Source organism: Eptatretus burgeri, chromosome 5 (genome assembly GCF_056783735.1).
Source record: "Eptatretus burgeri isolate ZD-2024b chromosome 5, Ebu_testis_v1, whole genome shotgun sequence".
Lineage (NCBI taxonomy): Eukaryota > Metazoa > Chordata > Myxini > Myxiniformes > Myxinidae > Eptatretus > Eptatretus burgeri.
In genome coordinates, this window is record NC_140965.1 from 80,184,949 (window position 1) to 80,195,408 (window position 10,460).

General features: G+C 44.0%; 1 long non-coding RNA gene across 1 annotated transcript; it reads left to right on the top strand.

The window, feature by feature from the left end:
* The first annotated feature begins 279 nt into the window (after positions 1 to 279).
* Positions 280 to 5,632, top strand: LOC147026782 (uncharacterized). The gene is made up of 2 exons (XR_015058505.1): positions 280 to 428; positions 5,445 to 5,632. It is a non-coding gene; the product is annotated as an uncharacterized LOC147026782 (long non-coding RNA).
* The last annotated feature ends 4,828 nt before the right edge of the window (positions 5,633 to 10,460 follow it).

Sequence of the window (10,460 nt, forward strand, 5' to 3'; positions counted from 1 at the left end):
GAACCTTCGGGTAGATCTTCAGTGAAGGTTATTCCTCAAAGCTTGTGTTTTTACATACAAGACAAACTTTACAACTCAACGATATATTGTATAGTTACAACATGACACATTGATTCCGACCTAGAGCATCTAACTTGCTATGTGCAGTCAGGGGAGGAAAAGTTTGGGGGTTTTCGGATGGGGCCATAAAAGGAAAAAGGGGGAGGCAATGTCAGAAGGAAAAGGGAGAGAAAAAGTGGCGATCACATGGCAGGAGTCAGGGTGGGAGGGATCCAGAGAGGAAAGTTCATAAAACACCGACCATGTACGGTCCACTACCCACTTAGACGCTGCTCGCATGTACGTGCCTCTGGGTTCCACCATGATCTGTGCAGTGATCGTGGCTCTGCAGGTCAGACACCTCGATTTTCAAATGAAAGCCCATAAAGGTGAGATTTTTTTTCTTCTTCCTCCTCATGTGCAGACCAGCAAGTGTGATGATTCAAGACGAGGATATGTTGAAAATCGGAATAAAAACGATGAATTTGAGTTTTGTCCAGTAATCTGATCAATGAACGCTCATGACGCCACTTATTTTTATTTGATATTGTTCCGATGATTCTATTGTGTTGGACAGTGCATTGTTTGGGTCATCATGTATTATGTCGGACGTAAAAAGAGTAGGAGGAAGTTTCGAATTTTTCTGATTTATCAAGCAATCAGAAAAACAAGCCACTGACCAGCAATTATTACTCATTGTCCAATTCTTTGTGTCCCTACGAAGCAGCATACGAATACTGGACCGTGGACTTGTGCTCTCCAGTATCCATGTGTGCTGCTGCGAAGTGGCGCAGGATCACAGCTGCTGTGCCTGAGAAACAGAGATCTATAATGGGCTCGGAGGTTCTGCCACCAGTTCTGTTTTGCTTCCGATAAGGAATTGAATAGAGTCGAACTGAGCACAGTCATCTTGTTTAGTGTAGAATGAGATTTTATTGACTTGTTTTTACAAGGAGGTTTTCGCTTTCAAACAACAATTATAACCACAAGGACAAGATGAAAATAGTGGTGGTTAACATTTTGTAGCATAAGGGGAACCAGGGAGGTAGCTGTAGGGAGAAAAGGCAACATCTATTTGTTACATGTGCATGGAGAGGGGGTTGATAAATTGATAAAGTAAAAAATAGAGAAAAGGAAGAGCTGGAATTGCTGGTAGGAGAGATAAAGGGGAGTGTGGGAGACATGGAGGTAGACTGTAGTAATGCATTGGGAAAGAGAGAGAAGTGATGTGATGAAAGGGAAGGGGGTTCAAATTTTCTGCCATATTTGCATACATAGTAATTATACAGCTCCAAAGGAGAGGGAAAGCTCTGAAAGTGTGTGTGTGTGTGTGTGTGTGTGTGTGTGTGTGTGTGTGTGTGTGTGTGTGTGTGTGTGTGTGTGTGTGTGTGTGTGTGGAGGGGGGGGGGTATCCGGGAGGGGGGAGTGGGGGAAGGTTGGGTGTGATGGTGCTCATGCTCTAAAATCAACATTACATATAAAGTTACCTGTAGTTCTACTATTACCCTGGAATGCTTACTGCCCACCTGCTGGTTTTGTGTCCAAAAGACGTGTCCACCTGCATCTCTGAGCCGATACTGGAAAGTTATGTTGCATATTCACCCAAAGGTCATGTTGCAGTGAGGTCTTGTTACAATAAAAGGGGACATATACAAATTACGTACGTAATGGCTGAACAACTTCAGTGTGGAGGGAGTAAAGGTGATTGTGTAATGTCCAGCCGCAGAAGTGCAGTCGCAGCATTACTCGCAATATCCTGATCGAACAGAGAAACTGTGACCACCACGGATGAGTAATGCTGCACATGAGGCAGGAATTTGGTCTGGGTATGGGCACGCAATGGCCTCCTCCTTTCAACCTTCTATTGTGCCCCCCCCCCCAAAAAGACGATCGAACATAATTATGAAATTCATTTCCTCAAGTTTAAGATGAAGTTCGATAAATAAATTAGAGTTACGAAGTTGAAATAATATAATCAAGTCAAAAACGAAATCTTAGAAATCTGTACATATGAGTTCCGTTTAATAAGTTCCGAACACAACACACAATTTATTGTTCAAGGAATTCGAACATTATTTTTTATTTTCACAATATAAATATAGTTAGTTCGGAAATATTTTCCCTTACTAATTATGCATGTATCGTTATTTAAAAACTATGTATGTATCAAACTATAGATGTATAGTGATTGAAAATAATAATTGCCTGCTTTCGATATGGTCCGGCACCCCACCCTACTCATCAAACTCTCTTTCTATGGTATCCAAGGACATCTCCACTCATGGCTCGCAGATTTCCTCTCCTGTCATGGTCAACGTGTGGCCGTTAATGGATTCTCTCATCCCCTCTTCCTGTCCAGGCTGGAGTTCCTCAAGGTTGCGTTCTGGGCCCTGTTCTTTTCTTGTTTTCATCAATGATCTCTTCGACGCTCTGGAAAATCCTCTTTGTCTCTTTGCTGATGACTCCAACCTCTGCCGTACCATCTATCATCCCTCAGATCAGCAAGCAGCAGCCTCCTCACCTCTGCAGATCTGTATAAAAATCACAAGCTGGTCCAGCACGTGGAATATGTCTTTCAATCCTGACAAATCTCACACTCTATGTCTCTCCGAAAGGACCATCTGGAACCCCCTCCCCCACCCCTCCATCTACTTTCTCAACAATCCTCTTGCAGAAATACTTTCATTCAAGCTTCTGGGCCTCACTATCTGACATGGTCTTTCCTGGGAAAGCCACATCTCCAAGCAGGCCTCCAAAGCTAGTCGACAACTGGGCATCCTCCATTGTCTTTCTGTCTTCTCCCATCTCCTCTCTGGTCTCACCGCCCCCCCCCCCAACACCGCTCTCTCTTTGTCCCACCATATCATGTCTTCTACCATTCCGTTTATGATCTGTCCCCCCCTCCTATTTCCGTAGGGCTCTCAAGGTCTGCCAGCAACCCCCTTCCAATGTTATATGTTACATATAAATAACAATTTATTATTATAATTTCGTGTGCAGCCTGCGGCTGCTGGTTGCATCGTTGCTGCGAGCACGGCTGTGATGCTGATGAAGAGCCCACGTTTCCAGTAAGCTGGTACTCATTTTACCGACCTCGGAAGGATGACAGGCAGAGTCAACCCACCTGGTGTTATTTAACGGTTAAAAAACAGGGGCTCAAAATCAAGACTTAGATCTTAAGGTAGCTCAACCGTTGAGCCAACACCAGGCTATAAAATAAGAATAACTAGAATGGCACTCGGTAGAGCGCATACCTCTGCCACGTAATACCTGATCCACAAGAACATATCAAGCCCATTATATTTTTTAAATATTATGCTATACAGTACTATATCGTCTTTGGCCCCAATCTCACAATGGTGAATAATCACCTTAAAAATTAAATAATTCTCGTATCCAGATCGGGATCCGGATCTTCATCAAAATCAAATCAATTCGTCGTGGTCACACACCCAACATGTCCACCAAGTTTCAATCGAAGCCGTCCATAGCTTTTTGAAATATCGTGCTATTTATTGCTTTTGGCTCTATCTCTCAATGGTGAAGAATCACTTTAAAAATTCGAGTAGTCGGATCCCAATCCGGATCTTCACCAAAATCTAATCACTTCGTCCTTGTCACATACCGAACCTGTCCACAAAATTTCATCCGGATCCGTTGACAACTTTTTGAAATATCTTGCAAACAAACAAACAGACAGAAAGGGGTGAAAACATAACTCCGCCACATAAGGTGAATGAGGTTAATAACCAGGTATGAACAGTTTACGTTTTGTCTCCCACTGATCGGCTGGAGCTGCATCCAGTCCATTCATCCTTGTCACACATCAAAATCGAATCGGCTTGTTCTTGTTACTTACCCAATTCATCCACCAAGTTTTGTCATAATGCATCCACAACTTTTTGAAATATCATGCTATATATAGTTTTTGGCCGCATCGCTCAATGGTGAAGAATCAATGAAAAAGTTAAACAAGAATTATTATTCAGATCCGCATGTATTCACCTGCCATCAACATTTATTGTGGACACTTTATATTTTTTACAATATGAATTTCAACAATACAAACTTGTTTTTATCAACAATGTCATGCAGACAATCTCCTATAATAAGGCAAGCTCGATATTTATTTTTCTATTGGTCAATTGATAAGAATATATTAGAATGGAGAACTTATTTCATAAACGATAGCAAGAGAAGAAAATGTATCCTTGGCCCAAGAAAACCAGCTCGTTAGTGTGTGACGCAGACACAGCATTTGCGCTTATCCGTAGCATGGTGGATTTTACGTGGAATTCCAAAGAAGTGGTTTTCTTTTCCATTGTACAAAAGATTTTATCGCATTGACATGAATCATGCTGGCTGGGCCTTACAAGTGCTTGCATCATAAATTTATCATGATTATATCAAACTATCCATTACCATGGCCACTATGATCATCGTAGCATTAGATTCCAGCAATGATGGACTCACAATATGAACGTAAGCTTGGTTTGCTCGTTTACATTTTACAAAGAGCACTAAAGAACAAGATTCTCGAGTGAAGGGGGAGAGACCGCTGGGGCCAGCAACCAAAAAGTAAATTCACGAAGCGCACTTCATGGTGGCATTAGCATTTAAACCTGAGTTTTTAATTTTATTAATTGGCAATAACTGATCATTTCAGAGACATCTCTCAAAAATATTACATTTTAAATACTTTCTGGAATTTACTAATTGTTTACATGCAAAATGTATAATATATGACAAAGTGTATGAAAGGTGCTGGGTCATACGCAAACACGAACACTTGGTCCATGAATCATGATCCCTCACCGAAACAGAGGTGGATACTTGGAGACCTGTGAGCACTCTGTTCCCCACATTCTGAAACCTGCACATGGAGATAACAATGAAGGAGACACACGCACGCACAAGAATGTGTGAGGTTCTTGATGTAGATCCTGCAGATCGAATGCAAGCAAATTAAAATGAGAAACTAGTCTTGCTCATGATGGCTGGTGTCGATCTAAGTTGGTGGACAAGTAGAACAATGGATGAAATCAACAGGACGTTGAGTGAGGAATGATAGCCACCAAGGGAAGCAAGGAGAAGATTATTTTTCGGGCATTAACCCTTCCTTTGTTGGAGCAAAAGAGCTTCGAAGCAAAAAGAGAACTAGCAAATTAATTTGAAGTACTTGTTTTTTTTAAGTATTTTTGTAATGTTGTTTTTAATGTTGTTGTTTTAAGTATTTTTTCAATACTTGGCCCTTTTAAATTAGCCTCTTGCGAGATAGTCTCATTTAGTTGATCAATATGAATATAGGTGAGCGGTCATGCTATATTCATGCAATCTGACTTGTAAACTGTAATACCAAGAGTACAGCGAATCTTCTCTCCTCCACAATGCCTCCCTTCCTTCAGGAGAATGCGCACCAAGTTCAACCTGCCATAAATACTATGTCACCATAACGACAACAAACCTCACGTCTGTTCAGCTGGATATCCCGCCTGCTGGTGCATGTTAAAGATCCCATGGTACCTTTCAGAAATAATCGGGGAGTTATCGCCAACACGCTTAGCTAATTACAAATTCCTGGATTGACTACACCTGTAGTGGACCAATGCAGGTCCACCTTGTTGAGGTGACCCCATGCATTACTGAGGACGAAAGGTTGCCGCATTCCTCCCTGACAATTGGCATGCACAGGTGGCCTGCCCTGCGTGAGACTCCAGAAACAAGAGATATCACAAACCCTGGGTTTACAATGCCACCAATGGCATCTCGGTGCCAGGACAACACTCAGAAAGGGCCCAGAATTATCAATTGTTTTTTAAGTGTACACATTGCGATGTTTCAATAGAATATTTTAATAATACTTAAATATACGTAAATACAGTTGTGGCCAAAAATATTGGCACCCTTGTACTTTTTTCAAGCCTTGCACCTTGCTTCCAGAAAATTGTTGAAATTAAAAAAATCTTTTGGTACCCACATATGCATTTCTTTGGTTTCCAGTGGAACAAAACAAAAAAAGCTGAAACAAATTACCAAATGTTCGCTTATTCCACACAGAAATCCTAAAATGGGCCGGAAAATGTTATTGGCACCTTTTAGAAGTTGTTAGAAATAATTAGATTTCAAGCAGGTGATTCTCCTTTACTTTGGAATTGAACTCACCTGTGGTGAGTTGCTGGTGTCTGGAATATAAAAATCACTCACTCAACCAGTTTGAATCGAGAAAAGAAGTCATTCTGCTGTTTTGTGTCACTGTGTGTACCACAATGAGCATGGAGAAAAGAAATAAAACCAGAGAATTGTTTGAGGAGGTCAGACACAAGATTGTCGTCAAGCATGGACAATCTCAAGGCTACATGTCTATCTCCAGAGACCTTGATGTTCCTGTGTCCACCACACGCAATGTTATCAAGAAGTTTAAGGCCCATGGCAGTATGGCCAACCTCCCTGGATGTAGCCACAAGAGAAAACTTTATGGAAGATTGCAGCGAAGGATTGTTCGAATGGTGGAGAAAGCACGTCCATCAACTGCCAAACAGATTCAAGCTGACCTTCAGACACAGGGTACGACAGTTTCAATTCGCATCATCCATCACCAATTCGACAAAAGGGGGTTCTCTGGTCGGAGATCAAGGTTAACCCCACTGCTGAGAGAGAGACACAAGAAAGCCTGACTGGAGTTTGCCAAAACACACCTGCACAAGCCCAAATACTTCCGGGAGAATGTCCTGTGGACAAATGAGACGAAATTATAGATGTTAGGGAAAGCACATCATCTCTATGTTAACAGAAAAGAAAATGAAGCCTTCAAAGAAAAGAACACCTTCCCCACAATCAAAAATGGAGTGTGTTCAGTGATGGTTTGGGGTTGCTGTGCTGTCTCTGTCACTGGGCCATCTTAAGGCATGGGCACACTGGGCAGTTGCCTAGGGGCCCCACGATTCTAGGGGCCCCATGCTGCCATATTGTTCATGAGAGATCTCTTGGCAGAGTCGATAATTACTCGAACTCTCGCTGGAAAAGCCTGGAATTCAAATTATATTTTTATAATATTGTTGCGGGCTGGGGGGCGGGTGAGAAGACCACGAGGTGGGGGAAGCTATCTTGGCTCCCACCAGACTCCCCGGAATTGTAGGCCATCACACACGGATAATTCCGTGACGCAGCGGGTCGCTTAACTGACCGTGGATGCCAATAACTCAACCGTGTGACCTAGGGTCCTCCCGTCTATGGGTCAATCGGGTTACCTAATTAATCACGTGATTTAATTACCGGGGAACACGCCCTCGGTACGTCTTGTCCGAACCGGATCACTCTACCTGATTGGATCACTCTACCAGATCGGATGCAGCCGAGCGACACTGCCAAGGACGTACCGGCTAAAAGGAACGGGTTGTTGGGAATAAAGTCCCAGCTAAACTAGGATTCGGACCATGCTGGATCAATGGAAGAAAAGACAAAAACGAGCAGGGAACATTTCTAATAATGATTTATTACAATGGGCGAGGAAAGGTATGTGGCATGATCAGGATTTATTGGGGTGTGTTGTGCAGAGATAGGGGGAGAGGTGTGGTGCAGCAAATAACAAGCAACTTATAAAAGCGAACACAGAGCAGACTTAACATGAAAATAATAAAAAATAATAATGACAACAATAACGACCTTCTGCAGTCTTACTTAAGCACAAAAGCGCCAGGACACAAACACACTCGCATCCACACAGACACAGAAAACCAGAAGAAGAGGTAATATTGAAACAAGAAGGGAAAGGAGTTGAGGCTACAATCTTGGTACCTTTGTACTTGATTGCCCGATGTGCCACCAATACATTTCGGAGGGGGGGGATGCTCCATGGTGCGGAACCCGACAAATGGCGCATTGTCTCTGGCTTCAGCAAGCGTGTGGAGACCGTGTTCATGAAGGAGGGGCTTGAGTGGAGAAGGGGCAGAGTCCAGAGTGTGTGGATGGAGTGGTAGGTGGGACCAGGTAAGTGGGTGGGGTCAACGTTGTGTGGGCGGAGACGGGGAGCCGGAGTCCAGGCAGCAGGAGACGAGTCGTGCAGAATGACGAGGGCAACGCGAGAGAGAGGCGTAGTCCAGGCAGCAGGAGGCGGGTCATGGAGATGTTGAGCAGAGCAAGGCGAAGGTGAAGCCAGAGCGAGAGAATGAAAGAGAAAGGCGGAGGGACTGCTCCAATCTTTATAGGACTTGCAGCGCGAGGCGGAGGGCCACCCCGAAGCGAAGCGTCATCACCAGAATCGGGCATTCTGATTGGCCCTGACCCCTCACATGGCACACTAACCTTGGCTGGAAACTGCACCACTTCGTTTCTGGCAAGGTCATCTCAGACAGCGAACAAATTTCACTCCGACCTCACAACATGACACGAATCGCCCACACCGAAATTGGCGCGCGAATCGTCCCACAAAAACCCCCGGGCCGTGCCCTGGCGACCGGCCGAGGGTCCCGCATGCCTGCTCAGGCATCCGAGCAGCGCCGATCAACACGCCCGCTCCACGCACGTCAACGTGGCACGCACTGAACAACATTCCCTGGCTCGATTACAGCTTCGCTGACCGTAGAGACGAGAAGACGTTCACCATCCGTGGGGAATGCGCTGCTGCCAGCGAGGCCGAAGGTACATTGTTATGCATAAATCCATGCATGTTTCGCGAGTGGCGTACATGTCTGCCTTCGAGCACATTCCATGCATTGCACGTGGTTTGGCCATAACGCACATGGCCAGCGCTCGCGTTCACACGACTCTGCTAGCGTGTGCGCGGGGTGAACACCGATATGTGTCAGATATTTGGTTGAAAAGGAACGCACCGCTTTTCCCTCGCACACCCGCATCCCACCCAACGTAGTGTGGAGTCGCCTTTATCGGCCTCCATACGCGTTTCCTGCAGCATAGGCATCGTGCTGGCTGTGTTTCCTGTGTTGTGAAAAACACCATTCGTGCAGCCTCTTAAGAGATATTCATTCGTATGCCTTTTTAATGCAACCGGCAATCTTCCCCAGATCATCGGAAGCTCGAGTCGATAATCCCGGACTGCCAAGTGCACTGTATGACTTGTGGCACACGTTGGGTTTAGGTCTCGCTTGGGAACGAGGGCTCTCTGCTGTTAATGCCCGTGCATCATCATTTCCTCTCAGCGGCACCGCATGCGCTGGCCTCCGTGGGGGCCCATCTCACAGCGAAGGCGCACGTGGCTCAGAATAATCAGAAGAGTAGAAATGAAACGAAATGAAGAAGGAATGATGTAAGCAAACCTATCTATGAGATCATTGCAACACACGCCCGCTGTCCCGCTAGACAAAAGGAAAGGGACTATCTACACATATATTAATGGAATAACTGTCTTGGGACCCCTCTCTGTTGTATGCATACGGTTCCGAGAACCGCAACAATATAAATAATTTGTGCATAACTATCTGACAAATGTTATTTCTTATAATGTTGTTAATCTGCAATAATATTGTTTTGTTTATGCAATCATATTGTATTGTTATAATGTTGTTAATCTGACTTGCAGCTGTGGATTTCAATTGCCTAATTGGTGTTAGGTTGTGTGTTGGTGTTTGCAAGGAAAATGACATCCTGAAGACCATTGACTTCAAGCCAATTCTCTGCAAAGAAATTTCTCAAACGTTTGTGTTGATAAATATTAAATAATTCATACTGTTATCTCCGTCTGTATGGTGTACAAATTAATTATCATTTATATGTTGAAACATTCGTGTTTTTCAAGGCTTATGTTACATTGTTCAAAAGTTTGTGCTTATTAATCCTCGCTTTATGGCAGGTGTTTTTTTTTATGTTTCAACATTGATTTTGTTTAAAGTACTAAAAAAAAAAAATCGATAGGCTTAATTTTATTGACCGTTTACATTTTTATTCCCATGGGTGGGTGGGTAGGGGCCCCAGTGCATTACTTAGCCCAGGGCCTACAATGCTGTTAAGATGGCCCTGCCCTGCCTGGCACTGGGTGCCTTGAATGTGTGCATGGCATCATTGAAATCAGGAGATTACCAAGGCATTTTGGAGAGCAATGTTCAACCCAGTGTCAGAAAGCTGGGTCTCCATCAAAGGTCATCGGTCTTGCAGCAGGACAATAACCCTAAACACACTTCAAAAAGCATCCAGGAATGGTTCAAGACAAAAGGCTGGACTGTTCTGAAGTAGCAGGCAATGAGTCCAGATCAAAATCCCATTGAACACCTGTGGGGAGATTTGAAAACAGCAGTTGGGAGAAGGCACCCTTCAAATCTGGGGGAACTGGAGCAGTTTGTACAAGAGTGGGACAAACTGCCAGTATAGAGGTGTAGGAAGCTCATTCATCGCTAAAGGAAGCGCTTGACTGCAATTATTTTGTCCAAAGGCTGTGGTACCAAATATTAAGTCAAGGATGTCAATAATCT